Raw genomic sequence first — 25,018 nt, 5'->3', positions numbered from 1 at the left:
CACCCAAGACATCTGCAGATGATCAGAGCTTCTTTGCCATATCGAGCGCAGATCCTCTCTGTTATCTCGCCTCATTATTGCTAAAGCAGAAGTGTATTCTTGTGGCCCAAGTGGTAAAAATCATGGCCGCATGAAGAATGCTCTTAGTACCAAGTTAGGACTCAATTTGGGGATACAGGCATCCTAAATTCACCCCAAACCACCAACATTCTCTGTTTTTTGATTAAATTACAATTTGATTTCATTTTCATCTCCACATAAACCTCCATTCTTTATTCCCACATTTTTTTTTCTCTTGTCTCCATCAATTTTTCATTGCCCCCAGCCATCCCTGCATTGATATATCCCCTCCCATTTGTGAAACTCCCTGTTATGGGTTATGTTTTCACTAGCTCCTCTCCCTACCCCCCACCATGGAGCTGCCGGTCCCTCCCCCAGGCTGTTTTATCTAGGTGGGTGTTTTTCTGCTTTTGGGGGCTTTAGCTGCTGCTCGCTGCCGCTCGCTGTTGCTTCTGCTGCCCCCCCACCCCTTCCTCCGCTGCTTCAGCTGCTTTCCCCCCAGCTGCTTAAGCTGCCCCTCTCCCTCTCTCCCTTCTTCTCATCCCTAAGATTTGCACCGGCTCCAGAGGACATGGATCTGAACTTTGGAGACCACCTCTGGAGGTCTGCCAAAGAAGCTCTGCCGCCCTTCCCGGCGAAGATCAGCCGAGTTCATCTCATCTGGGTCTGTGCTGGGAAGCGTTTCTTTTGTATTTTTGTTAATAAAAAGTTTTTTCCACTTTCCCCTGAAGAAAATTCTTTCCGAACTTGGTGAAGGAAGGAATTGTAAGGGGGGGAAGGGGCCCATTGGAGGTCTTTTTCCCAAATTTGTCCTAAACTTGGACAAATTATTTTGGTGGCCCGTACGGGGAAGCCAGAAAAAGTGGAAAAAACTTTATTCTAATAATATTTTGTTTTCAGCTGTTGGTATTGGTATGTCTATTGAATCCAGAATGTCTTTTCTTGTGGGAGCCTGCCTGTATGTGTGGTCATTAGGTTTCTTTGAAGTGTTAATACCGTTGTGGTCGTTGGGCTTGTTTACTTATCTGGAGATAGCTCCGGTGTTGTCTTTAATACGAAGTTTTTGTATTAAAGGGGTATTAACAAAAATACTCATCGGGCTAGGCTTGGTGATAATGGCATACCGGAGATTTATAAGAATGTTGGAATCTGCTTCAGGAATATATAAATCATGGCTTGTGTTATTTATTAGAGGAGAAGCAGGAAAAGAGGATTTTCTGCCTTTATTTCCTTTCCTCTCCTCTGAATTAGTTACATCTGTATTAGAAAATATTCAGATCTCCCTGAATATTAAGGACATTATTTTTCTGGCAGTTAATTTGGTAAGTCTTTGTTGCACCATTTGCAGTTTATACAGAATTAAGGCCGAGATTTCTAAAGGGACTGGGAGGACTCCTGATTTGAGAGTCAAGCTGGGCAGGAGGAATCTTGAGTGGAATGGCAAATGCGAGAAAATGGGCCAGATTTTAAAGGAGTTTTCTGACTCCATAATTTGGGAATTCCCATCAGAACAGATTCAAGATCCGATTGAGGTTGCAAGGTACTTAAAGGGGAAATGCCAAGATGGTTCTAAAGAGAAAAGGATTATTGCAGTGAGCTGGGCCCTGGCACATGCATATCGCACCCTGCTGAACACTATAGAGCAGGAGACAGAGAAGAGGGAACAGGGAGATAAATTATCTCCTATCCCAGTGACTCAAGTTGCAGCCAACCCCCTAGGCCGAAACCCAGCAACTAAACTGGAGAATAAGCCCCAACCAATGGCTGTGGCCACTAGTACAAGAAGTGGGAAGTGCACCAAGAAGACTAATAGGCTAGTGGATGATGATGATGATGATGATGCTGGAGAGGGACCCTCAACACCTCCTGATGTAAAATCAGGAGTTAAAACAATTAATGGAAGAGCAGAGACTAATAATGAATCCCTTTCCCTAAAGGATTTTTGTGGTTTAAGAAAAGATTACACCCGGAGACCTGATGAATCTATTATTAGCTGGCTAGTTCGTCTCTGGGATGCGGCAGGTGAGGCTACGGTTTTGGATGGCTCTGAAGCGAGACATTTGGGATCTCTGTCCCATGATCCTGTTATCGACCAAGGCATGATGAGGGGGGCTAACCCTCAAAGCCTCTGGGCACGGGTCCTGGATAGCGTGGCACAAAGATATCTGTGTGCGGATGATCTGTAGATGCAGCAGACCCAATGGAAAACCATAGAGCAGGGGGTCCAAGGCCTCAGGGAAATGGCAGTAGCAGAAATTATTTTTTCGGATGACATAACAACTAGAAAACCAGACCTGGTACCATGCACACCGGTGATGTGGAGAAAACTCGTGCGGCTTGGGCCACCTGAGTATGCGTCTGCCCTAGCGATAATGAAGAGAGATGAGGTGTATGAGACAGTATTCGATATGGCAAAGAAGCTTCGTACTTATGCGGATGCAGTACATGGCCCGACTCATGCTAGAATTGTAGCGATGGAAACACGCTTGCAAGACTTAGAAGATAAAATAGAGAAAAATCATAGGAGACTCAGGGAGGAGATTAAGGAGGACCTCCTCCAAATTTCAGCTGTACAGATTAGAAACCCTGGTACCCAACACAGACGTTCTCCCAGTTGGGAGAGGAGGTACACTCCCCGAGCTGAATTGTGGTTTTTCTTGCGAGATTCTGGAGACAACATGAGAAGATGGGATGGGAAGCCTACGGCTGCTCTGGCAAAACGAGTGCGGGATTTAAAGGAAGGAAAGATTGAAAGAGAAAGTTCCACCAAAAGGACAGCCGCTCCTGTTTCTCGCAGCCAAAGTGCCGAATGTGATACTGATAATGACATGTCTGATCCTCTTGAGGGAACTTCTAAGATGTATGCTCCAGAAAAGAAGGAGAAACAGGCTTAGAGGGGCCCTGCCTCTAGCCAGGGTGAGGCGAGGGAGAATCGTGTTTTTTGGATCATGTGGATTCGATGGCCTGGCACTTTGAAACCACGGAAATATAAAGCTTTAGTGGACACAGGTGCACAGTGTACGATACTTCCATCAAGACACACGGGAGCAGAATCTGTTTCAATTGCTGGTGTGACAGGTGGATCGCAGGACTTCACCCTGGTGGAAGCAGAAGTGAGTTTAACTGGAAAGGATTGGAAGAAACATCTTATTGCAACTGGTCCAGAGGCCCCATGTATTTTGGGCATAGATTACCTTCGGAGCGGGTGTTTTAAGGACCCAAAAGGATTAAGATGGGCATTTGGAATTGCAACTGTGATGGCAGAGCGTATCCGACAATTGAACACCTTGCCTGGACTCTCTGAGAATCCAATTACAGTAGGACTTCTGCAGGGAGAAGAACAACGAGTACCAATTGCCACTTCAATAGTACACCACTGGCAGTACAGAACAACGCGAGATGCTGTGATTCCTATTCATAAGATGATCCAAGAGCTGGAGAGCCAAGGGGTGGTCAGTAAAACCCACTCACCCTTTAACAGCCCCATTTGGCCTGTGTGTAAATCTGATGGGGAATGGAGACTGACTGTGGACTATCGGGCATTGAATGAAGTGACTCCACCGCTGAGCGCTGCTGTGCCAGACATGCTGGAACTCCAGTATGAGCTGGAGTCCAAGGCAGCAAGGTGGTATGCCACCATTGACATAGCAAATGCATTTTTCTCCATTCCTTTGGCAGCAGAGTGCAGGCCTCAGTTTGCTTTTACCTGGAGGGGCGTGCAGTACACCTGGAACCGACTGCCCCAGGGGTGGAAGCACAGTCCTACCATTTGTCATGGACTGATCCAGGCTGCACTGGAAAAGGGTGAAGCTCCAGAACATCTACAATATATTGATGATATCATCGTATGGGGAAACACAGCAGCGGAAGTGTTTGAGAAAGGAGAAAAAATTATCCAAATTCTCCTGGAAGCCGGCTTTGCCATCAAAAAGAGTAAAGTTAAAGGACCTGCTTGGGAGATTCAGTTCCTGGGAGTGAAGTGGCAAGATGGACGGGGTCAGATTCCTACTGATGTTATTAACAAGATTACAGCTATGTCCCCACCTACTAACAAGAAGGAGACACAAGCTTTTCTAGGTGCCATCGGTTTTTGGAGAATGCACATTCCTGAGTACAGCCAGATTGTGAGCCCTCTTTACCTTATTACCCGCAAGAAGAACGATTTCCACTGGGGCCCTGAACAGCAGCAAGCCTTTGCTCAGATTAAACAGGAGATTGCCCATGCAGTAGCCCTTGGCCCAGTCAGGAGGGGACCAGATGTGAAGAACGTACTTTACTCAGCAGCTGGGAGCCATGGTTTGTCTTGGAGTCTGTGGCAGAAGGTGCCGGATGAGACTCGAGGCCGACCCCTGGGATTTTGGAGCAGAAGTTACAGAGGGTCCGAAGGTAATTACACTCCCACAGAGAAGGAAATCCTGGCTGCCTATGAGGGAGTCCAAGCTGCTTCAGAAGTGATTGGTACGGAAGCACAGCTTCTCCTGGCACCCCGACTGCCAGTGCTGGGGTGGATGTTCAGCGGAAAGGTTCCCTCCACCCACCATGCCACCAGTGCCACGTGGAGTAAGTGGATTGCCCTTATCACTCAGCGTGCCCGGACTGGAAAACTAAATTGCCCTGGGGTTTTGGAAATAATTACAAACTGGCCAGAAGGTGAAAGTTTTGGTGTCGCAGATGAGGAACAAGAACCAGTGACATGGGCTGAAGAACCTCCACCATATAACCAGTTGCCAGCAGAGGAAGCATGCTACACTTTATTCACTGATGGCTCCTGTCGCATCGTAGGGACAAATTGGAGATGGAAAGCAGGTGTATGGAGCCCTACACGACGGGTTGCAGAGGCTACTGAAGAAGAAGGAGGATCTAGTCAATTTGCTGAACTTAAAGCTGTCCAACCGGCCTTAAATATCGCCGAAAGAGAAAGGTGGCCAAAGCTCTATTTGTATACTGATTCCTGGATGGTAGCCAATGCTCTGTGGGGGTGGCTGAAGAAATGGAAAGAGGCGAACTGGCAGCGTAGAGGAAGACCAATTTGGGCTGCTGACGAGTGGAAAGACATTGCCACTCGGGTAGAAAAACTACTTGTTAAGGTTTGCCATGTAGATGCCCATGTCCCCAGAAGCAGAGCTAATGAAGAACAGCAAAACAACCAGCAAGTAGATCAGGCTGCTAAGATAGGGGGGTTGGAAATAGATTTGGATTGGGAACATAAGGGAGAGTTGTTCCTGGCTCGATGGGCCCATGATGCCTCAGGCCATCAGGGTAGGGATGCCACCTATAAGTGGGCACGAGACCGAGGGGTGGATCTTACCATGGACAGCATTACTCAAGTTATCCATGAATGTGACACTTGCGCTGCCATCAAGCAGGCTAAGCGGGTAAAGCCCCTCTGGTATGGTGGACGGTGGTCAAAGTACAAGTATGGAGAGGCCTGGCAGATTGACTGTATCACACTGCCTCAGACCCGCCAGGGAAAATGTTATGTGCTGACCATGGTGGAAGCCACCACTGGATGGTTGGAGACCTACCCTGTGTCCCATGCTACTGCACGCAACACCATCCTGGGCCTGGAAAAGCAGGTCCTTTGGAGGCATGGTACCCCTGAGAGAATTGAGTCAGACAATGGGACTCATTTTAAAAATAACCTTGTCAACACCTGGGCTAGGGAAGATGGTATTGAGTGGGTGTACCACATCCCTTACCATGCACCAGCTGCAGGTAAAGTGGAGAGGTACAATGGATTGTTGAAGACCACCTTAAAGGCATTGGGTGGGGGATCTCTCAAAAACTGGGAGCAGCACCGGGCAAAAGCCACTTGGTTAGTCAACACTCGAGGTTCCACCAACCAAGCAGGTCCCGCCCAGTCTGAAGGCCTTAATGTAATAGATGGAGACAAAGTCCCAGTGGTCCATGTCAGAGGGTTGCTAGGGAAGACAGTATGGATCCATCCTGCCTTGAGTACAGGTAAACCCATTTGTGGGATTGCCTTTGCTCAAGGACCAGGATGTACTTGGTGGATAATGCAGAAGGATGGAACAACCCGCTGTGTACCTCAGACAGATCTGATTATAGGATAAATTATACACAAATATTATTATTGAGTGTCACCACCATTGTATGTTAGATTTTATGAATAGAAGGAAATGTGTAAGTGACAAAGGCCTGAGTAAGTGAGAAGGAGGAAATGTGTAAGTGTTAAAGGTTTGAGCAAGTCAGAGGAAGTTTTCATATTGTGCTCAGTGAGTGTGTATCCCAATCGTGTGTCAATGATCACGATATGGGATAAGGGGTGGAATGTTATGGGTTATGTTTTCACTAGCTCCTCTCCCTACCCCCCACCATGGAGCTGCCGGTCCCTCACCCAGGCTGTTTTATCTAGGTGGGTGTTTTTCTGCTTTTGGGGGCTTTAGCTGCTGCTTGCTGCCGCTCGCTGCTGCTTCTGCTGCTTCTGCTGCCCCTCCCCCCCCCCCCCCCCCCTCAGCTGCTTCAGCTGCTTTCCCCCTGGCTGCTTAAGCTGCCCCTCTCCCTCGCTCCCTTCTCCTCATCCCTAAGATTTGCACCGGCTCCAGACGACACGAATTTGAACTTCGGAGACCACCTCTGGAGGTCTGCCAAAGAAGCTCTGCCGCCCTTCCCGGCAAAGATCAGCCGAGTTCATCTCATCTGGGTCTGTGCTGGGAAGTGTTTCTTTTGTATTTTTGTAAATAAAAAGTTTTTTCCACTTTCCCCTGAAGAAAATTCTTTCCGAACTAGGTGAAGGAAGGAATTGTAAGGGGGGGAGGGGGCCCATTGGAGGTCTTTTTCCCAAATTTGTCATAAACTTGGACACTCCCCCATGCCAGGGATGTTCATGAGTAAGGAAAAGGAGGTAAAGAGAAAGGAATTGGATGCAGGAAAATTTTATTGTACCAAGAAAGGCAGGAGAGGTCACCAGAGGGAGAGTAGGCCAGTCCCAGGTAGGACGCCCGTGTGTCAGGGTCTGCAGGAGGCCAGGGCAGCTTGTGCAGAGCTCAACTTCTCCATGCTGGGCTGAGGCGGCCGCAGGCGTTTGGGCTGGGCTGTGGTGGCTCTAGCAGGGCCCGCAGGTGTCCCAGAGCTTCTTGCTGTAGCGGGGCAGGGCGCAAGGGCTGTAGGCGGGAGCAGCGCAGGCTCTGCCAAAGGTGCAGAGGCCAGCGGAGGCCTGGGTGGCGCCGGCGCCGTAGAGGCCGCCCAGCCCCAGGGAGCCGCCAAAGGCCGGTGCTCCGGAGGAGCCCACCACGGCTTGCTGGGGGAAGGAGGTGAGGATGGGGCCGGGGAAGGTGACCACCACGGGGGGCGGCTGGATCAAGGCCGAGGAGTCGGGGCACTGGCGGGCACACAGCTCGTTGCAGCTCTCAGCGATGGGCTGGGGCACAGCCACGCTGGTTTTCGGGGTGCACAGCTCGTAGCTGCTCCTGGGGGGACATACATCATAGCAGGACATCTTGACGTGACAGAGATGAGGCTGAAATGGGAATTCAGAAAAACAGCGGTTAGAAGAGACATGGGGATCTCCATATTCAGAAGTGCCCTGCTCCCAGATCTGCCCCACAGACCCTGACTGGCCACAGCCACACGGCCTCGCCCACAGCACCCAGCACTGGCTCTGTGTCCAGCAGCCCCATCAGAGCCCTGATCCCTAAGATCCCAGATCTCAGTTGCTCTGCCCAAGTCCCTGTGCCCAGCCTGGTGCCATCTGTCCTGGCCAAGGGGCTCCTTCCTTGCTCTCCCAAGGAGGTTCAGCTGGGTCTGGCTGTGCCAGGCTGCTGCCAGCACGTCTCCTCCCCCAGCAGCTCTGGTGGCCAGGGAGGGCCCTGGGCAGCCCCTGGGGCAGGAGGCAGAGCCCTGCAGGACGCACCTGGCCTTGGGCTGAGCAGAGGGAGGCCGCAGCAGTGGATGCAGCCCTGGGCCAGGACAGCGCTTTTATGGGTGGCTGCAGAGGTGGGGCAGGAGCCGCCCATGCTGGGAGCACGTGTGTGGGACAAGGCCCGGCCTCAGCCCTGCAGCCACGGGGCCCTTCTGCTGACTCCTGGCTTTCCTGGCCAGCCCCAAGCTGCATCATCAGCTCCTGCAATTATCCTGCTGGCATGCTGCCAGTGCCATTTCCTGGACCACAGCAGCCCCAGGAGGTGCCTGGCATGTGCCACCGGCTGTCCCTGATGGGCAGAGGGCAGAGCTGAACTAGGACTTATGAAAAGGGAGCAACTGTGGGGCCCTGCCTGCTCAGAACCACCCAGCACTGGCCAGCGCTGCAGAGATGGACTCCATCTGCTATCCAGGCCCTGCCAGGGATCTCTGTGACACGTAGTTAAAACGGCCCTCGTGCCAGGCCTGACATACGTGTCCCTAGGATCAGAAACCCCCAAAAAACACAAGAGAGCACAGAGATATTTCAGCCCTGCCGAAGACCTTGGAGCCCTCACATCACTTGTCCTGGAGCCAAATTTTTGAGTGTCATCCACGATATCAAGAATCTGATGTGGCAGGAAGCACAAGATGGCTTGGCAGCAGGAGCTGCTAGGGTGACACCGGAGGATGCCAACTCAGGGAGGGGCTGGGGATGCACAGCCCTGGTGTCAGCAGCAGCAGCAGCAGCAGCAGCAGGGAGTGTCCAGTGTGCAGATTGGCCTGGCTGGAGCTGAGCAATGCTGGGGCTGCTATAAAAGCCCTGCCTGGGCCACACTGGGCCAAGCACTCACCTGGCCACCTTCTCCTCCTCCTCAGGGACAAGGGTAAGTGTGTGAGCCCTTCTGCTCACAGCTCCCTGCTCCAGCCCCAGCCCCTGTGGCTTGGGTGCTGCCTGTGCTGCTCTCCTGCCATGGCTGCCCTCTCTTGCAGAGCACCCTCGCATCTCTCACCAAGATGTCCTGCTACGACGTGTGCACCCCGAAAACCAGCGTGGCTGTGCCCCAGCCCATCGCTGAGAGCTGCAACGAGCTGTGTGCCCGCCAGTGCCCCGACTCCTCGGCCTTGATCCAGCCGCCCCCCGTGGTGGTCACCTTCCCCGGCCCCATCCTCACCTCCTTCCCCCAGCAAGCCGTGGTGGGCTCCTCCGGAGCACCGGCCTTTGGCGGCTCCCTGGGGCTGGGCGGCCTCTACGGCGCCGGCGCCACCCAGGCCTCCGCTGGCCTCTGCACCTTTGGCAGAGCCTGCGCTGCTCCCGCCTACAGCCCTTGCGCCCTGCCCCGCTACAGCAAGAAGCTCTAGGACACCTGCGGGCCCTGCTAGAGCCACCACAGCCCAGCCCAAACGCCTGCGGCCGCCTCAGCCCAGCATGGGGAAGTTGAGCTCTGCACAAGCTGCCCTGGCCTCCTGCAGCCCCTGACACATGGCCTGCCTGCGACTGGCCCACCGTCCCTCTCCTGGCCTCTCCTGCCCTTCTTGGTATAATAAAGTTTTCCTGCATCTAATTCCTGTCTCTTTGCCTCCTTTTTCCAAGTCATGAGGGCCATATAGATGGGAATGTTCCAAAAGAGGGAAGGGAAATGGTGACACTGGAAGAAAGGAAATGGAAGTTGAGAAGAACAGCTAAACCGACAATAGAGACTGAAGTTCAGACAAAAGTGGGATCATATAGGAGGTGGGAGGGTATAAAGGAGAGCTTTGGGAATGGGTCAGGTAAGGAGAAGGAGGAGGAAAAGGGGAACGAGATGGAGATACAAATATGCTTGCTGATGACAGACAGATTCTATTGCTTGCATGCCATGAGATCAGAAGCTCTTACACTCCTGGAGCAGTGCAGGCAATGGGGTTTTCCCTGGAGCTGGGAGCACTCCAGGGGCAAAAAATGACACAGTTCCAGGCCCTCTCTGCCACCTTCCTCTGCTAAAGAACCAAGCAGAAAAATCAGAGAGAGACTTCCCCTTCTCTAAACCATATACATTAAATTTCATTCTCATCAAGTCCATCCCTTTCCTTTCATGTCTTAGTCATTCTTATTCATACCTCTCTTTGTTTCTCATCTTCTCCTGCTCCATCTCCATCTCCATCTTGTGCTTTGTCATCTTCTTCTTCTTGTTGTTCACTTTCCTCTTCTTATCCTCATTCCCCTTAGTGTTTTCCTTCTGCTTCTCTTCATACTCCTTTTAGATCTCCTTTTCCCCAAACCTTTCCCAAAATTCTTTATCTTTTGATTCAGTCTCCATTTTGATTTCATTTTCATCTCCACATAAACCTCCTCTCTCTCATTCCCTCTTCTGTCTTATTTTCTCTTTCACTTTCTATTTTCCTTTGCCCCTGGCCATCCCTGCATCATTATTTCCCCTCCTGTCCTGGCAACTCCCACATGCCTGGGGTGTTCATTGTGGGAAGACAGGTTTAAAGGACAGAAGGCAATCTCTCCTGATGAATTACACCTGTTCTGATTACTGAGGAGTGCAAACATCTGTGCTTGCCCAAAGATTTTTGGTGTTAAGATTGAGATGGCTTGCTGGCCACAAGTTACAGTCTCAGGTTACATTTGAGGTGGAAGTTGGGGCTTGAGATTGAGTGTCTGTTGCACCTTGGCATGGAGTCTGCTTGCAGTGCTGTGAGGAGGTAAGGGACAGGCAGTTGTACAAGGGACAGATAAGGCAAGAATATGTTGCATAAGGGACAGTCAGGGTAAGCTGAGTGGGTAGGGGTCAGCCTGGGATCTAGCCAGCTATGCAGAAAGGAGAGAAGGAGCCAAAGCTGTTTTGACCTTACTGTAAGAAAAGGACTCAGAGATGTCAGGGAGAAGTACACTGAAAGAAGTTTTTCAAAGTTTCCAGTAAAGCACTGGTGATGATGCCAGTCCAGTCTGTCTCGACAAAGTAACTGCAAGATTTCGTGGCTTAGTAAAAAAGAGGCAAAGAGACAGGAATCGTATGAAGGAGAACTTTATTGTACCAAGAAGGGCAGGAGAGGTCAAGAGAGGGAGAGTAAGCCAGTCCCAGGTAGGTAGCCCGGGTGTCACAGGTTGCAGGAGGCCAGGGCAGCTTGTGCAGAGCTCAACTTCTCCATGCTGGGCTGAGGCGGCCGCAGGCGTTTGGACTGGGCTGTGGTGGCTCTAGCAGGGCCCGCAGGTGTCCCAGAGCTTCTTGCTGTAGCGGGGCAGGGCGCAAGGGCTGTAGGCGGGAGCAGCGCAGGCTCTGCCAAAGGTGCAGAGGCCAGCGGAGGCCTGGGTGGCGCCGGCGCCGTAGAGGCCGCCCAGCCCCAGGGAGCCGCCAAAGGCCGGTGCTCCGGAGGAGCCCACCACGGCTTGCTGGGGGAAGGAGGTGAGGATGGGGCCGGGGAAGGTGACCACCACGGGGGGCGGCTGGATCAAGGCCGAGGAGTCGGGGCACTGGCGGGCACACAGCTCGTTGCAGCTCTCAGCGATGGGCTGGGGCACAGCCACGCTGGTTTTCGGGGTGCACACGTCGTAGCAGGACATCTTGGTGAGAGATGCGAGGGTGCTCTGCAAGAGAGGGCAGCCATGGCAGGAGAGCAGCACAGGCAGCACCCAAGCCACAGGGGCTGGGGCTGGAGCAGGGAGCTGTGAGCAGAAGGGCTCACACACTTACCCTTGTCCCTGAGGAGGAGGAGAAGGTGGCCAGGTGAGTGCTTGGCCCAGTGTGGCCCAGGCAGGGCTTTTATAGCAGCCCCAGCATTGCTCAGCTCCAGCCAGGCCAATCTGCACACTGGACACTCCCTGCTGCTGCTGCTGACACCAGGGCTGTGCATCCCCTGCCCCTCCCTGAGTCAGCATTCCCCATGTGTCACCCCAGTATCTCCTGTTCTTCAAGCCATCTTGTCCTTCCTGCCACATCATATACTTGATAGCCGGGATGGCACAAATTTATGGTTTCCAGGAAGGCCTTTAATGGTCGAAAGGAGTTGGGCAGGGCTGAAATCATTAGGCTCATTGGAGATCTCAGCTCCTTGTTCAATTTGCAGGTCAGGAAATACACAAGGGATCTTGGACACCAATGTAAAAGCGTTTCCTGGGCATTGAATGTAGGCAAAAGGGATCTGGTTCTGCTGGGATCATCTTTGGTGAACAGGTCACCTTTATGATACAGGCTTCTAGTACTCCTGTCCCATATGCTCCAGCTTCTGCTACAGGTTGCTGGATCCCGTTCCTGGGAGCCATCCTGGCTATCAAGTATATGATGTGGCAGGAAGGACAAGATGGCTTGGGCAGTGGGATATGCTGGGGTGACACCTGAGGGATGGTGACTCAGGCAGAGGCAGGGGATGCACAGCCCTGGTGTCAGCAGCAGCAGCAGGAGGGAGTGTCCAGTGTGCAGATTGGCCTGGCTGGAGCTGAGCAATGCTGGGGCTGCTATAAAAGCCCTGCCTGGGCCACACTGGGCCAAGCACTCACCTGGCCACCTTCTCCTCCTCCTCAGGGACAAGGGTAAGTGTGTGAGCCCTTCTGCTCACAGCTCCCTGCTCCAGCCCCAGCCCCTGTGGCTTGGGTGCTGCCTGTGCTGCTCTCCTGCCATGGCTGCCCTCTCTTGCAGAGCACCCTCGCATCTCTCACCAAGATGTCCTGCTACGACGTGTGCACCCCGAAAACCAGCGTGGCTGTGCCCCAGCCCATCGCTGAGAGCTGCAACGAGCTGTGTGCCCGCCAGTGCCCCGACTCCTCGGCCTTGATCCAGCCGCCCCCCGTGGTGGTCACCTTCCCCGGCCCCATCCTCACCTCCTTCCCCCAGCAAGCCGTGGTGGGCTCCTCCGGAGCACCGGCCTTTGGCGGCTCCCTGGGGCTGGGCGGCCTCTACGGCGCCGGCGCCACCCAGGCCTCCGCTGGCCTCTGCACCTTTGGCAGAGCCTGCGCTGCTCCCGCCTACAGCCCTTGCGCCCTGCCCCGCTACAGCAAGAAGCTCTGGGACACCTGCGGGCCCTGCTAGAGCCACCACAGCCCAGCCCAAACGCCTGCGGCCGCCTCAGCCCAGCATGGAGAAGTTGAGCTCTGCACAAGCTGCCCCGGCCTCCTGCAGCCCCTGACACATGGTCTTCCTTGGTCCTGCCCTCCATCCCTCTCCTGGCCTCTCCTGCCTTTCCTGGTGCAATAAAGTTTTCCTGCATCCAATTCCTGTCTCTTTTCCTCCTTTTTCGAAGTGATGAGGGCCATTGGCATGCGGTCATTCCAAAGGAAGTAGGGCAAATGATGACGCTGGTAGAATAAAAAATGATAGTTGAAAAGGACAGTAAAATAGAGCGAAACGGCCCGTAGAGATTAAAGTTCAGAAGAAATGGAATCATAGGGGAAATGGGAGAATATGAAGGAGAGGTGTAGTAATGGGTCAGAGAACGAGAAGGGAAAAGGGAAGGAGGAGGAGAATGTATTCTGGGATGGATTTAAGTTAGGCAGAGAGGTGGGTGTGCCTTGACATTTGCCTGATGGTCATTTATTTATGTCCTGAAGAATTATGTGCATTTTCATTCACATCAGCAGGGATCACATACTTGTTAACTCAGATTCAGGTTTTCTTCCTAATATCTGATTTAAACCATGTTCCATGTTAAAACTGCTCTCATGGTGTTCTCAGATACAAATTTCAGCTTTTAAAAGGTTTGAGTTCTACATTTGTCTAAAAACATGGACAATATGTTAATTTTAGGAATATAGCTGCTGAGTGGAGATAACAAAAATCACAAGGGAAAATGAATCTACTGCATGATTTAGTGTCTGGGGTTTTTTAAGCTAGAGAGAATTAATGTATTTTGTATTTATTTTTCTGGGTTTTGATGCTTTTAGGAAGACTTGCCATGAGCTCTTCATTTGAGAAATCACAAGCAGTTGTCCTTTCAGTTTTCTATTCGTGAATATTGAAGGATTACTTGGAAAAACTGTGATGCTGCCAATGTCATGGGTCCTTCTGTGGTCTCAGGCATGAGGAACATGAGTTTTATAGCAGGAGAAAGGAACTGCAATGCTGTCACAGGCACACTGAAGGCCTTATCTCATGGAGCATTCGCACAGTGGTACTCAGCTTCTTCAGGCTGAGTTTTAGCATCCAGCTGTGAAGTAGGGGCTGAGGTTTTAAATAGCAGCCTGACACAGTACTAGCTTCTCTAGCAGCCTGGCTGCAGCAAAGGAAAAGGGAATTTGGCCACAACACTTATATGCTGCTGGTATACACTGAACTCATTTAAAGCCAGAGGATAAATTCTGCTTAAAGAGCCTGAGACAGAAGATGGTGGCCTTCACATGATTTGACTGAAGCAGAAAATATTTTTCTAAAATGACAGCACCTTTCATAAACAAGAGTGTTTGTATGACCCCTGGGACCTTGAGATCGATGTCTACAATTCATTCTGTTGGAGGCCACCTGAGAAGAAGTTTGAGGTGCGTTCACCAGGTGGTAAGTAAAAGATAGGCAGAGATATGAGGTGTATAGAAATGATCAGTTTACAGGGTGCAGAATTCCAAACATTTATGCTAAAGTTAGAATAAGAGGAAATACTTAATTCTGCAGTCACTTGGCTTTCCTGTCTGAGAATAAATCCCAGGTCTTCCCAGCAGTCAGGAGGGAGCTGCTGCCAGGGGTGAGGAAGCTGCAGAGTCAGACATAAAATCATGGACACCAAACTTTGCTAGTTACTAGAAATGGTGAGCAATGTAAAATGTTCATAAATAGAAAATCACCAGGTTGGGCCTGACTTCTGCCAAGCATCAGAATCCCATGGGAGGACAAAAACTTGCTAAACTTTGTTAAACACTTCTCCCTTAGATAGTTAACTCTTAGCCACACAGGACAGGTAAACCATGGAGTTATATATCATGTAAGCATGCCAGCTAAGTCTTCAGTGCCACCCTGGAAAACAGCACTCTGAAGACCCCCACAAAGAAAGGAGAATGTGTACAGTAATCCATATCCTGAAGACTGAACTCTACACAGTATATTGTTCTGTTTGTGAGGGGCTATCATGCTTACAAATATAAACTTTTGGATTATTGAAATTACTCTCTACTATGTTTGCTATCTAGATGCTACACTAATCAGAATTTTTTTCCTCAAAACTAACCCTCTCTAAAGATTTTATCCTAACCTTGAAAATAGTGGTTTATGCCACTATTTAGGGATAAGTTTGTGCTGGAGAGCTGGGATCTACTGTTGCTGTGGCACCGTGTGGGCCTCTGTGCAAGGACACACAAGCCAGTGAGAGTGCATCTCAGCAATGGCAAAGGGAACCTCACTGGTGGGGAGCAAGACATGGGATAAGATACAGGACATTCTGCTTGGATCTGCTCAGCTGGTACATATGAGCAAACAGGGTCCCTGCCTGTAGTATGAAGACCTTGACAGAAACCATAATCCTCTTCTATTTTACTGTGAAACTATAACTGAATTGTGGCTGTGAGTTGAACATATTTATGTACTAAGAATACATGAACGCTTTTTATTTTAAGGATCTTGATTCCCCATGCTGCTTCCTTCTCTGTCTTACCTATTTTTTTTAATATTTGCCTTATTTTTGCCTCTCCATGCTTTGCAAGTACCTTCTTTGTAGTGTGCTTTCTATCACAACTTCCAGAAGAGATTTCACCAGAATAATTTCCCTTTCTCTACTTTAGAGGATAAAAAATTAAATCATGTTTCACATAGCATTCTCATTTGAGTCCTGTAGTAGAAAGCAGAGATAAGAAGCTACTCAAGTCACAGGGAAGCTACTGTTTAGAGCCCACGACCAACTTGTGTTACTGTGCTGGAGACACTTGGCAGGTTCTCTAAAGGTATTTTATTTTCTATAGTATTCTTACTTGGTAGCAGCATGCTATTTTAAAATAATTTCCGGTTCTTCTTGTTGCACTATGTTACAGTAGAAAAAATATTTTCCAACAATTTAGAAACTCCCTAAGGTTATAATAATGTTGGATCTATGCTCCCAAACGTAAACACAGATCTTAATCATTCAAATACTTACCTTAATGTTTATGTGAAATTTATAAAAAAAAGGTTCTCCTTCTCTTGTGTATATATTAATTCAACCTGTGGACTTAAATAAACTTCTTCATTAATTACAAACGTTCTGTAAGATTTTCTTTCAGCCTTATGGTCTCCTTAGTATAACATACCTAATTAACAGTCAATTGCAGGATGAAAGTAAGCTCCCTCATGCACAAATTCATTTGGAAGCAAAGTCTGATCTGCTACATTTTTATCTTATTGGCAAAAGAATCACAGTCAGGTGGCTCTTTCATTACAGAGTGCATTTGTTATGCTGGCAGCCAAAGGGAGCATGCTAGTTGTAAATGGAGATACTACCTAAGAAACTGCTAACATAATAAATATGGAAGTTTGTGTCACCATTTATGAAATTATTTATCTAAAGTTGTTTGTTCCTTATGGTTCCTAAAAGAAAATGCAACATTTTGTATTAAACAATGTGGGTAGAAATCCTAGAGAAGACATCTTCTAAGCATTTGGATTGATTTGCATTGGTCCTTTTGAAGTTAAATCTGGCAGGTTGGGGAGGGAGCAGAGTTTTAAAAAGTCCACTTGCCATCACATATTGTCAGTATAGAAACAAAGGGTTTTACTTCACCTGCTTTTATTAAGTAAAAAAGATAATTAAAAGAAAAAAACCCATTGCTTAAAAGGTTGAAAAGCATATACAATTATCCCACTAGGCATAATGTAATAATAGGATTGATTACCAGAAATACTTTCTCTTTTAACACAAGTAAAACACTTGTCAAGTTCTTTTAGCATCTTATACAAACACTCATGAAATTTTAAACACAAAAACAAGGAGAATAAGAGGATAAGAAAATATATATATATATAATGGAGGTAGGGCTTGTTTTGCAGTGGGATATGCTGGAAGAATAGGAGGTGAGGTAGAAATATTTGATATTTGGGAGAGATATAGAGAGAGTCAGATATCTATTGACTGAATGTGGTATGATTATAACTGACTGATTAAAAGTTGTGAGTATGGATCTGGCATGTAGATAGAGGAAAACCCTCTTACGGAAGATGCAGACAAAGAAAGCTGTCATTTGCACTGGGAAATGCAAGTTTTTCAAGCTATAAACATGTTTTTGTGAGCAGTGAGTTTGGAGTGGAACAAAGTATAGTAATGAAGTGTAATATTTGGTGTGCCTGCTACAGGTTTTAGCATAGCAACCCAAGATTAATGTCTCAAACAACATGAAACTGGAATTAATTCTGACAGGCCTGCCGAACTGCCTCCAGCAGCCAGGTGGGGTTTTTAAAAAATTATTTTATTGGGTTTTTTTAAAGGAAGATGACATTTAGAGTTTGGACTAAAATGCTTGGAACTGAGAGACAATTAAGTGTCCTGCATAGAAAAGGAAGCTGTCACTGGCAGAAGATGGGGAGGCAGTTCTGACTGAGGCTACACATAGAAGGCTTCAACACTGAAATGTCACAGGTTTCATGAAGGGCTCTGCAAGAGGATTTCAAATACAAAAAGAAGTTGGTTAGGATATGGGTCAGGATATGCTAATAGCTCCAGAAGAATGGGAGAAACCATGTTATTAGGAGTTGGAGCTTTGCACTTAAGAGCTTTGATCACACTTTTAGGAAAAGCTGCAGTGTAGAGCAGCTGGCTCAAGTTTGGGCTTGACCCTATTTACTGCTCAGCCAAGACATGAAAATAGAAATGCATGACAGAAGAGTGTTTCTTGGCTAAAAATGTGCAACATTGCTCCCTGGAGCCATATGTGTAAAAAGAGGGACAATATGCCTATGTGTCATTAACACGAGGATTCACAGTATTATATTGGAAATGGAGGCAGATGTAGGAGCAGCAAAGCTCTTGACTTTCAAAGATCTAGAAGACAGTGAGCAAAGGCCCTAGATCAAGCTTAAAGTAAATGAGCATAATTTTACAACACCAGAGTAAAGGGCAAAACTTAAGCAGCCTTCCTATTAGGGTAACTTGTCCAAGGGTATTTCGAGGTAAAGGTAATGAGATAGAAATTAGATTTAAACAAATGTGCTGGACATGAGGAACATAGAAAAGAAAAATGTTGAGCTGTATTTAGTGCAGTAACATACAGATAAACTAATTTCTGAATTCCTCAAATCTGAGTTTGAGGTACACGTGCTGCAAAAGTCTGGCAAAAAGCATTTGGATAAATAGTAAAAGTGGAGCATAATTTCATCTGCGGCATTTATGAAAAGGGCTGCACTGATTACAGGCACTCCAAAGAGTGATAGCAGCTTAAGGTGCTGTAGGTGCAATAAAAGCCACTGTGAATGACAGCTGAAATGAATCAATATCTTCTTCCTAAATCCATTCATTTGCAGAACTTGGTGGCTGGGCAGAGCTTACTAAACTGTGCTCGCTTTGTGTGTCTTCACAGAGAGGATTGGAATTAGAACTGAATGCATTTGTGAGAGTGAACATACATGAGAGACTATTTCAGTGTGAGCAATTACCCTATAGCATAGTCAGTGCATTTGCTCATATCTAAGAGTAATGGATTCATGACTTCCAGTATAGCATTGCTGCCTGGTGTTTTATAGCATAGGAGTAAATAAGGAGTGTGACTTTTATAAAATTGAGATGGAAGTCTTGCATTTGCCTCACCTCAGGAAAATATAAAGCATGTGTGGATAGAAAAGGAAAATACTGCTTGGAGAAGAAATTCTGTTGCAGGAAGAATAAGCAATTGGTACTGGATGTTGGATATTCTTTCTGGCCAGAAATGGCACATATTATAAAGGAAGTTCTCCTGTAAAATCAGCTGAAGCACAGTTACTTTTGCTGGAAGGTCTACAACATACCTTTGAATTGTGACAGTTATTTATACAGCATGGGATATTTAAATTTGCTTCATGTTGGATAACAAAGTACTTTGTACAGGCTCTGAGAAGGGCTTTATACAAAGGCAATAGGGAATCCATCAGTCCCAAAGACTATTTCAGCAAAGAGATGCTTATATAGTGGGAAAAAAGTTTGATTTCCTGCGAGTAGACTTAGCAAAGGACTTAGGAAAGGTGAAAATGGCAAATAGAAAATAATAAGAAAAAAAAAGACTCATAGTTTGGATCTCCCCTCGTTTTGCTGCACAGAGCAGATAGTGCCGATACATGACTGAAAGGAGGGAGAGAGAGGCCAGCATGGTAGAGCAGATATTGGGATGGGTGACATATTTAGAAGTGGAGGAAAGGAGAGATAAGAAAAAGGCAGTTTAATAATTGCCTGCAGATAAAACCAGAAGATAGTTATGGAATATGCACACTGACATTATTGAAAAATGGTCACAAGCTTTCATAAGCTGCAAGAGGGAACAAGGATGTGGCACATGGAGAGATGAGAAGGCATGTTTGTAATCATCACAGGAATCAGAAAAAGCAGCCTCATGCTTATCACATCTCCTAGCACAGCTCCAGAGATTTCTGTGCTTAGCACAGGAGCATTGGGCAGGCAGGGCTTTGGTTGGGAATACAGTCCCTCTGCCTTGCTAGGGAAGGCTTTACAGTGTATGGAGTGCAGATGGGATGTGGATGTGTATCTTGAAAGGGGAAATATGGCCATCTACTCTTCCAGGCAGTGCCATGCAGAAAGGAATGAGCTTCAGTCCTTCCTAAGGGTGATTGTGGGACCTGGCATTCTGCAAAACTGCAGCTCTATCCACATAATATGGATGCAAGGAGGATTTGAACACAGACATTGTGAGTCTATTTTTGATTTTAGAGGCAGAACTAGATGAAGAGAGGGATAGTTGAGAGTAATGGCCTCAAAAAACCCAAAAAATAAGCAGTTGACAAAACGGTTTCTCCTCTGACCAAGTGCCCCACAGCAGTTCTATACAGCTAATCTGTGGGGTTTTGCAGGCAGTAATGTTTTCTTGAGAGAGGATCACCAGCAAATGATGTGATAAGCCCAGTACTGCTTGCTCTGTCCTTGCATTTTGGCAGCAGCCTTTCTGCTAGATGAATGATTTGCAGAGCAGCTTTGTGGGCTGGATTTGTGAGGATGATCTGGTTTAAAAAAAAATAGCTGAGGGGAAAAAGAGAGTTATTTTTAACCCAAATCGGTTTATTATTCATGCTTAACAGGAGAGCATTACCAAGTCAGGAACGCACATGCAGGCAGGAAGCAAGCTGCAGAGCAGGGTATGGTCTCAGCTGCTTCAGGTGGGGCTGTAGGGCCTGGCTTTTAGCCTTTGCTGGGAGCTCAGCTTCTGCAAACATGACAGGTTTCACTTTGCTCCAGGGTTTTTATTTTTTGCAACTCATTGTTCTGGATTTTAACTGGAAAAGGTAACTATTCAAGGCTGCTGCTTTTCCATGAAACATACCCCCACTTTTATTTTTTAAGACTTTTAGGTTGGGAAAAGGTAAAATCCTTCCTTCCTTCCTTCCTTCCTTCCTTCCTTCCTTCCTTCCTTCCTTCCTTCCTTCCTTCCTTCCTTCCTTCCGTCCTTCCTTCCTTCTTCCTTCCTTCTTCCTTCCTTCCTTCCTTCCTTCCTTCCTTCCTTCCTTCCTTCCTTCCTTCCTTCCTTCCTTCCTTCCTTCCTTCCTTCCTTCCTTCCTTCCTTCCCTTCCTTCCTTCCTTCCTATCCTTCCTTCCTTCCTTGCCTTCCTTCCTTCCTTCCTTCCTTCCTTCCTTCCTTCTTCCTTCCTTCCTTCCTTCCTTCCTTCCTTCCTTCTTCCTTCCTTCCTTCCTTCCTTCCTTCCTTCCTACCTTCCTTCCTTCCTTCCTTCCTTCCTTCCTTCCTTCCTTCCTTCCTTCCTTCCTTCCTCCTTCCTTCCTTCCTTCCTTCCTTCCTTCCTTCCTTCCTTCCTTCCTTCCTTCCTTCTCCTTCCTTCCTTCCTTCCTTCCTTCCTTCCTTCCTTCCTTCCTCCTTCCTTCCTTCCTTCCTCTCCTTCCTTCCTTCCCTTCCTTCCTCCTTCCTTCCTTCCTTCCTTCCTTCCTTCCTTCCTTCCTTCCTTCCTTCCTTCCTTCCTTCCTTCCTCCTTCCTTCCTTTCCTTCCTTCCTTCCTTCTTCCTTTCCTTCCTTCCTTCCTTTCCTTCCTTCCCTTCCTTCCTTCCTTCCTTCCTTCCTTCCTTCCTTCCTTCCTCATTCCTTCCTTCCTCTTCCTTCCTTCCTCCTCCTTCCTTCCTTCCTTCCTTTCCTTCCTTCCTTCCTTCCTTCCTTCCTTCCTTCCTTCCTTCCTTCCTTCCTTCCTTCCTTCCTCCTTCCTTCTCCTTCCTTCCTTCCTTCCTTCCTTCCTTCCTTCCTTCCTTCCTTCCTTCCTTCCTTCCTTCCTTCCTTCCTTCCTTCCTTCCTTCCTTCCTTCCTTCCTTCCTTCCTTCCTTCCTTCCTTCCTTCCTTCCTTCCTTCCTTCCTTCCTTCCTTCCTTCCTTCCTTCCTTCCTTCCTTCCTTCCTTCCTTCCTTCCTTCCTTCCTTCCTTCCTTCCTTCCTTCCTTCCTTCCTTCCTTCCTTCCTTCCTTCCTTCCTTCCTTCCTTCCTTCCTTCCTTCCTTCCTTCCTTCCTTCCTTCCCCCTCTGGACAGCTGCCTGGGGTAGGCTGGGCTCAAGGCTTATAGGGTGAACAACAGAAAGGTCATGCAAAAGTAAAATCCTGGTTTTGAAATCAATACTAATCCAGTCTCTTTATAATTTAGGGTGTCATAATTGTGCTAAACCATCTCTTTGTAGCAGTGGGATACCCAAGCACAACAGAGACAGTGCCCAGCTTGGAGGGAGTACTATGGATTTGCTACCACAAAGATATTAACCAAGGCAGGCTAAGGCACATCTTGACTAAGGCCAGTCATCCTCTTGCCCATGGACATCCTTTGTAGGAGCTGAGAAAGCAGCCCACATTTCTCAAGCTTTTCCACAACTCCTGAAGTACATAAATTACTTTCTCCTCTTCTTTCCCTGTTTTCTTTTATCCTGTGAGATTACTGAACTGAGAGTCTGCCTTCTCATAATGAGGCCAGAGTACATTGGAATTATCTGCAGGCATCAGTTAATAAATAGCAGAATTAAAGGCAAAGAGCTGGCTGGGGTGATGTGTGTCAGGCCAGCACAGGGCAGCATCCCCTTTCTGGAGCAGGGCAAACTGAGAGGGGGCAGGAGGGTGCAGCTCCTCTTCGTGCCTACTGCAATTAAACTGAATTGCCTGACTCTCTTATCCTCCTCCTGCCTCAAAAAGCCAGGGTATAAATTGCTGTCAGGATGTGGCTGCTAATGAGACTGAGCTGCACAATGTCCCCTCCGCTGTGCTGGAGGAGGGTGAAGTGGGAGAGGGTGGGTGCATCCATGTGGACAATGAAATCTCACAATGGACTCTAAGGGAAAGCCATCAGTTCTTATTTATTACTTGAGTAGCTGCAGCAAACCATTAAAGAGTTAACAATCATCCTCTCAGGAGGAGATAGGACCAATGTAAACAGAAGCATTATTTACTCGGTATTCCTTTTTTATTATTATTATTTCATGCAGAACTTGTAAGGTTGCTTATCAGTAAGGTTGCCCAACATTTTCCTTTGGGAAAAGCTGTTTTCAATTGCTTCTAGCAATTCTTAACCATTTGGACTGTAATTTTCCACACCAGATACTTGGCTCAGACCAAGTAGGTTTGGAATATTTCCAAGACATTGTGGTTTATGGGTTTTTTACTTTTTTTTTTTTTTTTTTTTTTTTTTTTTTTTTGGCATTACCTGGGGAGCATACATTCTTTTGTCGATGCTAAAATTTAAAATTTTTAAATATGTTGAAGTGAGAAGGCAATATTTTCTGACCTACAGTGATCTGCCAAAAATTGACAATATTATAAAACTATGGAAAAAAGTACTTTAAAAATCAGAACTGAGCACCGTCCTTCCCCTGCCAGCTCAAGGGTAATGGGATGTTGTGCTCTGAGAGTAATTGAGCAAATAATTATGTGCTGTTTGTTTGCTGAGTCTGTGGTTCAGTTTTCGCGACAAAGCTTGAGGATTTCTAGGTTTTTACATGTGTTTGTGTGGCAAAAGTGAGACCAGCTTGTTAAATTCAGCTCCCAATGCAATAAGGAAATATTTTCCTTTGAATAAGAACTGCAGGGTTTGGTCTTTGAGTGTGTATAACTCAAACTTCTCTGTCTCTAATACAGGATTGCATTTATTTTTTACAGAACTTGGGCAGGAAATAAAAAATGGAAATCACCTTTCACTCTTCCAGAAAAATACATAGATTATACAAAAATAATAATTCCCATAGAACATCACATGTCCAGGTATTATTCTAGTTGCAATTTTGTGACATTAGCAATGCAAGTAAAATCTTGTGTTTGCTTCTGTTTAGATCAAGGAACCTAGAAACAGTAACAGTCTATTTATTTTTTTTATGGTTGCTGAACCTCTATTAAGAGGTATTATTCATGCTGTTTGATTTTTCTGCCTTTACATCCTCACATCCCCATGGTTACTGTTTGATTAAACTTTGATCAAAGAAAAGGCAAATTATATTGTTAATTATTTGACCCTGTGTGGAAAGGGCTCTGTGGGTAAATAAGTCAATTCTCATTCATACAGGCATAAATTCTGAAATATTTTCCAAGTAGAATTCCTACTCATAGAGAAAAAAATAATGTTTAGCAGACTATGCTTTTATTTTGTTCCTAGTAAAAATTTGTCATTACTTGTTTGTTCATCTTTTGACTAGAGCTGCCTGCTTGAAAAATGAAAGAACATTCTAAGGCCGAAAAAACACCCTTGTGTTCCATGTTAGTGACATTAGGCAATCGATGCTTGATTAGAAAATCAAAGCTGCTTCCTTTTCATTCCTTGGAAATGAATGCTTATTTGCATTCATTTCAGGCTGAACATCAAAGGTGGGACAGGCTGGTTACGTTCCTGCAATGCTGAGCAACTTCGGTGTGCCAGAACAGAGAGAAGTGACCCCCTGGTAACAGCAGGGCGTGTGAGCAGCCCTGCACCCTTCATGTGCCCATATATATATACACAGTCTGTATTGGGCATCTCAGATTGGACCAACTAATAAATGCTCAGCGAGATTCAAGCATCACTAGCATGTTTTTTCTGATCCATGAGGAGCCAGCTCAGGTTCAGTGCTTGCTGCTTGCAAGGCTTCACTGAGCAGCAGTGCATGTGTCCAACAGCACCAAGTACATGGTCAGGGAGAGAGTCCCTGCGGGCTTGGCCTCTGAGGAGGCCTGTTTGAGTGTTTGATTGTGCCTTTAGAAGTATATATTACGTGGGACATGGCTGGTTCTTTTCTGTACAGGGATGAAACTGTGACAGTTTCAGACCAGCCTGAGGTATATCAGCCTAGGGAGTGACAGAGGGATTGCCCGTAGTTTAACAGGCAAGTGTAGCTGGAGACAGGCTGTGGAGCTCATTGTGGCAGTCAGGACAAGTTTGGTTTTAGAAGCCTGGGATATTCATCACAGTATTTGCACTGGCAAGAGAAGAGGAAACTCCTGTAAAAGTAAGGAATATGGGACCTCATTACAGTCAATGCTGTAAGCACAGGGCTATGCCAAGCTGGGTGGAAAAGAGGGATTCTCATTTGTTTTATGGTGCCTAAGGCAGCTAGAAAGAAGTGTTAAAATTGGTTAAAACCAGGAAGCTGGCACTCAGAAAAAGCAGAAACAAGAAATTGAGGTAAATGCTTCTACTGTGACAAAATTAGTCACAGTCAGGAGGATTGATTGAAATATAAAGTAATCCTGGAATAAACATCACACAAGCTCTTAGGGAAAGGTCCTTCAAAATAATGTGGAAAATGGGACAGACAGAAAGTAAGGTCTTGCTTAAGCTGAGGCAGCTAACAAACTTGATAGCAGCCTGGCTAGAACTTGGAGCTGTGAAATGCACAGGAGTTTTGGAGTCTTACTTACACACATAGATTAATGTGACAATACTAGGAGAACTAGAAACAAACAACCTATTTATCTGCAAGGGGAAAGAGTGAGTGGGATTTTGAGTCTGCTTAAAAAAGGAAATTGCACTAGGACTGTAGGCCTGTGTCAAGTGAGAGAGAACACTTGACAAACAGTTGATCTGGACTTCATTA

General features: G+C 47.1%; 4 pseudogenes across 4 annotated transcripts; 2 read left to right on the top strand and 2 right to left on the bottom strand.

The window, feature by feature from the left end:
- Positions 1-7,042: 7,042 nt before the first annotated feature.
- LOC306799875 (feather keratin 4 pseudogene) lies at positions 7,043-8,899 on the bottom strand (annotated as a pseudogene). Its single transcript has 2 exons — positions 8,775-8,899; positions 7,043-7,540 (listed from the first exon to the last, which is right to left on the bottom strand). The product of its transcript is annotated as a feather keratin 4 pseudogene (transcript).
- LOC306799879 (scale keratin pseudogene) lies at positions 8,682-9,485 on the top strand (annotated as a pseudogene). Its single transcript, XR_013777922.1, has 2 exons — positions 8,682-8,807; positions 8,914-9,485. The product of XR_013777922.1 is annotated as a scale keratin pseudogene (transcript).
- Positions 9,486-11,094: 1,609 nt separating this feature from the next.
- On the bottom strand, positions 11,095-11,763 carry LOC306800283 (scale keratin pseudogene; annotated as a pseudogene). The gene is made up of 2 exons: positions 11,601-11,763; positions 11,095-11,494 (listed from the first exon to the last, which is right to left on the bottom strand). The product of its transcript is annotated as a scale keratin pseudogene (transcript).
- Positions 11,764-12,252: 489 nt separating this feature from the next.
- Positions 12,253-13,025, top strand: LOC306800577 (scale keratin pseudogene; annotated as a pseudogene). The gene is made up of 2 exons (XR_013777921.1): positions 12,253-12,436; positions 12,543-13,025. The product of XR_013777921.1 is annotated as a scale keratin pseudogene (transcript).
- The last annotated feature ends 11,993 nt before the right edge of the window (positions 13,026-25,018 follow it).

The sequence above is a fragment of the Erithacus rubecula genome, assembly GCF_903797595.1.
Source record: "Erithacus rubecula genome assembly, chromosome: 3".
Taxonomy (NCBI): Eukaryota; Metazoa; Chordata; class Aves; order Passeriformes; family Muscicapidae; genus Erithacus; species Erithacus rubecula.
Note: the sequence above shows the minus strand (reverse complement) of the source record. Positions and strands in the feature narration are given on the sequence as shown.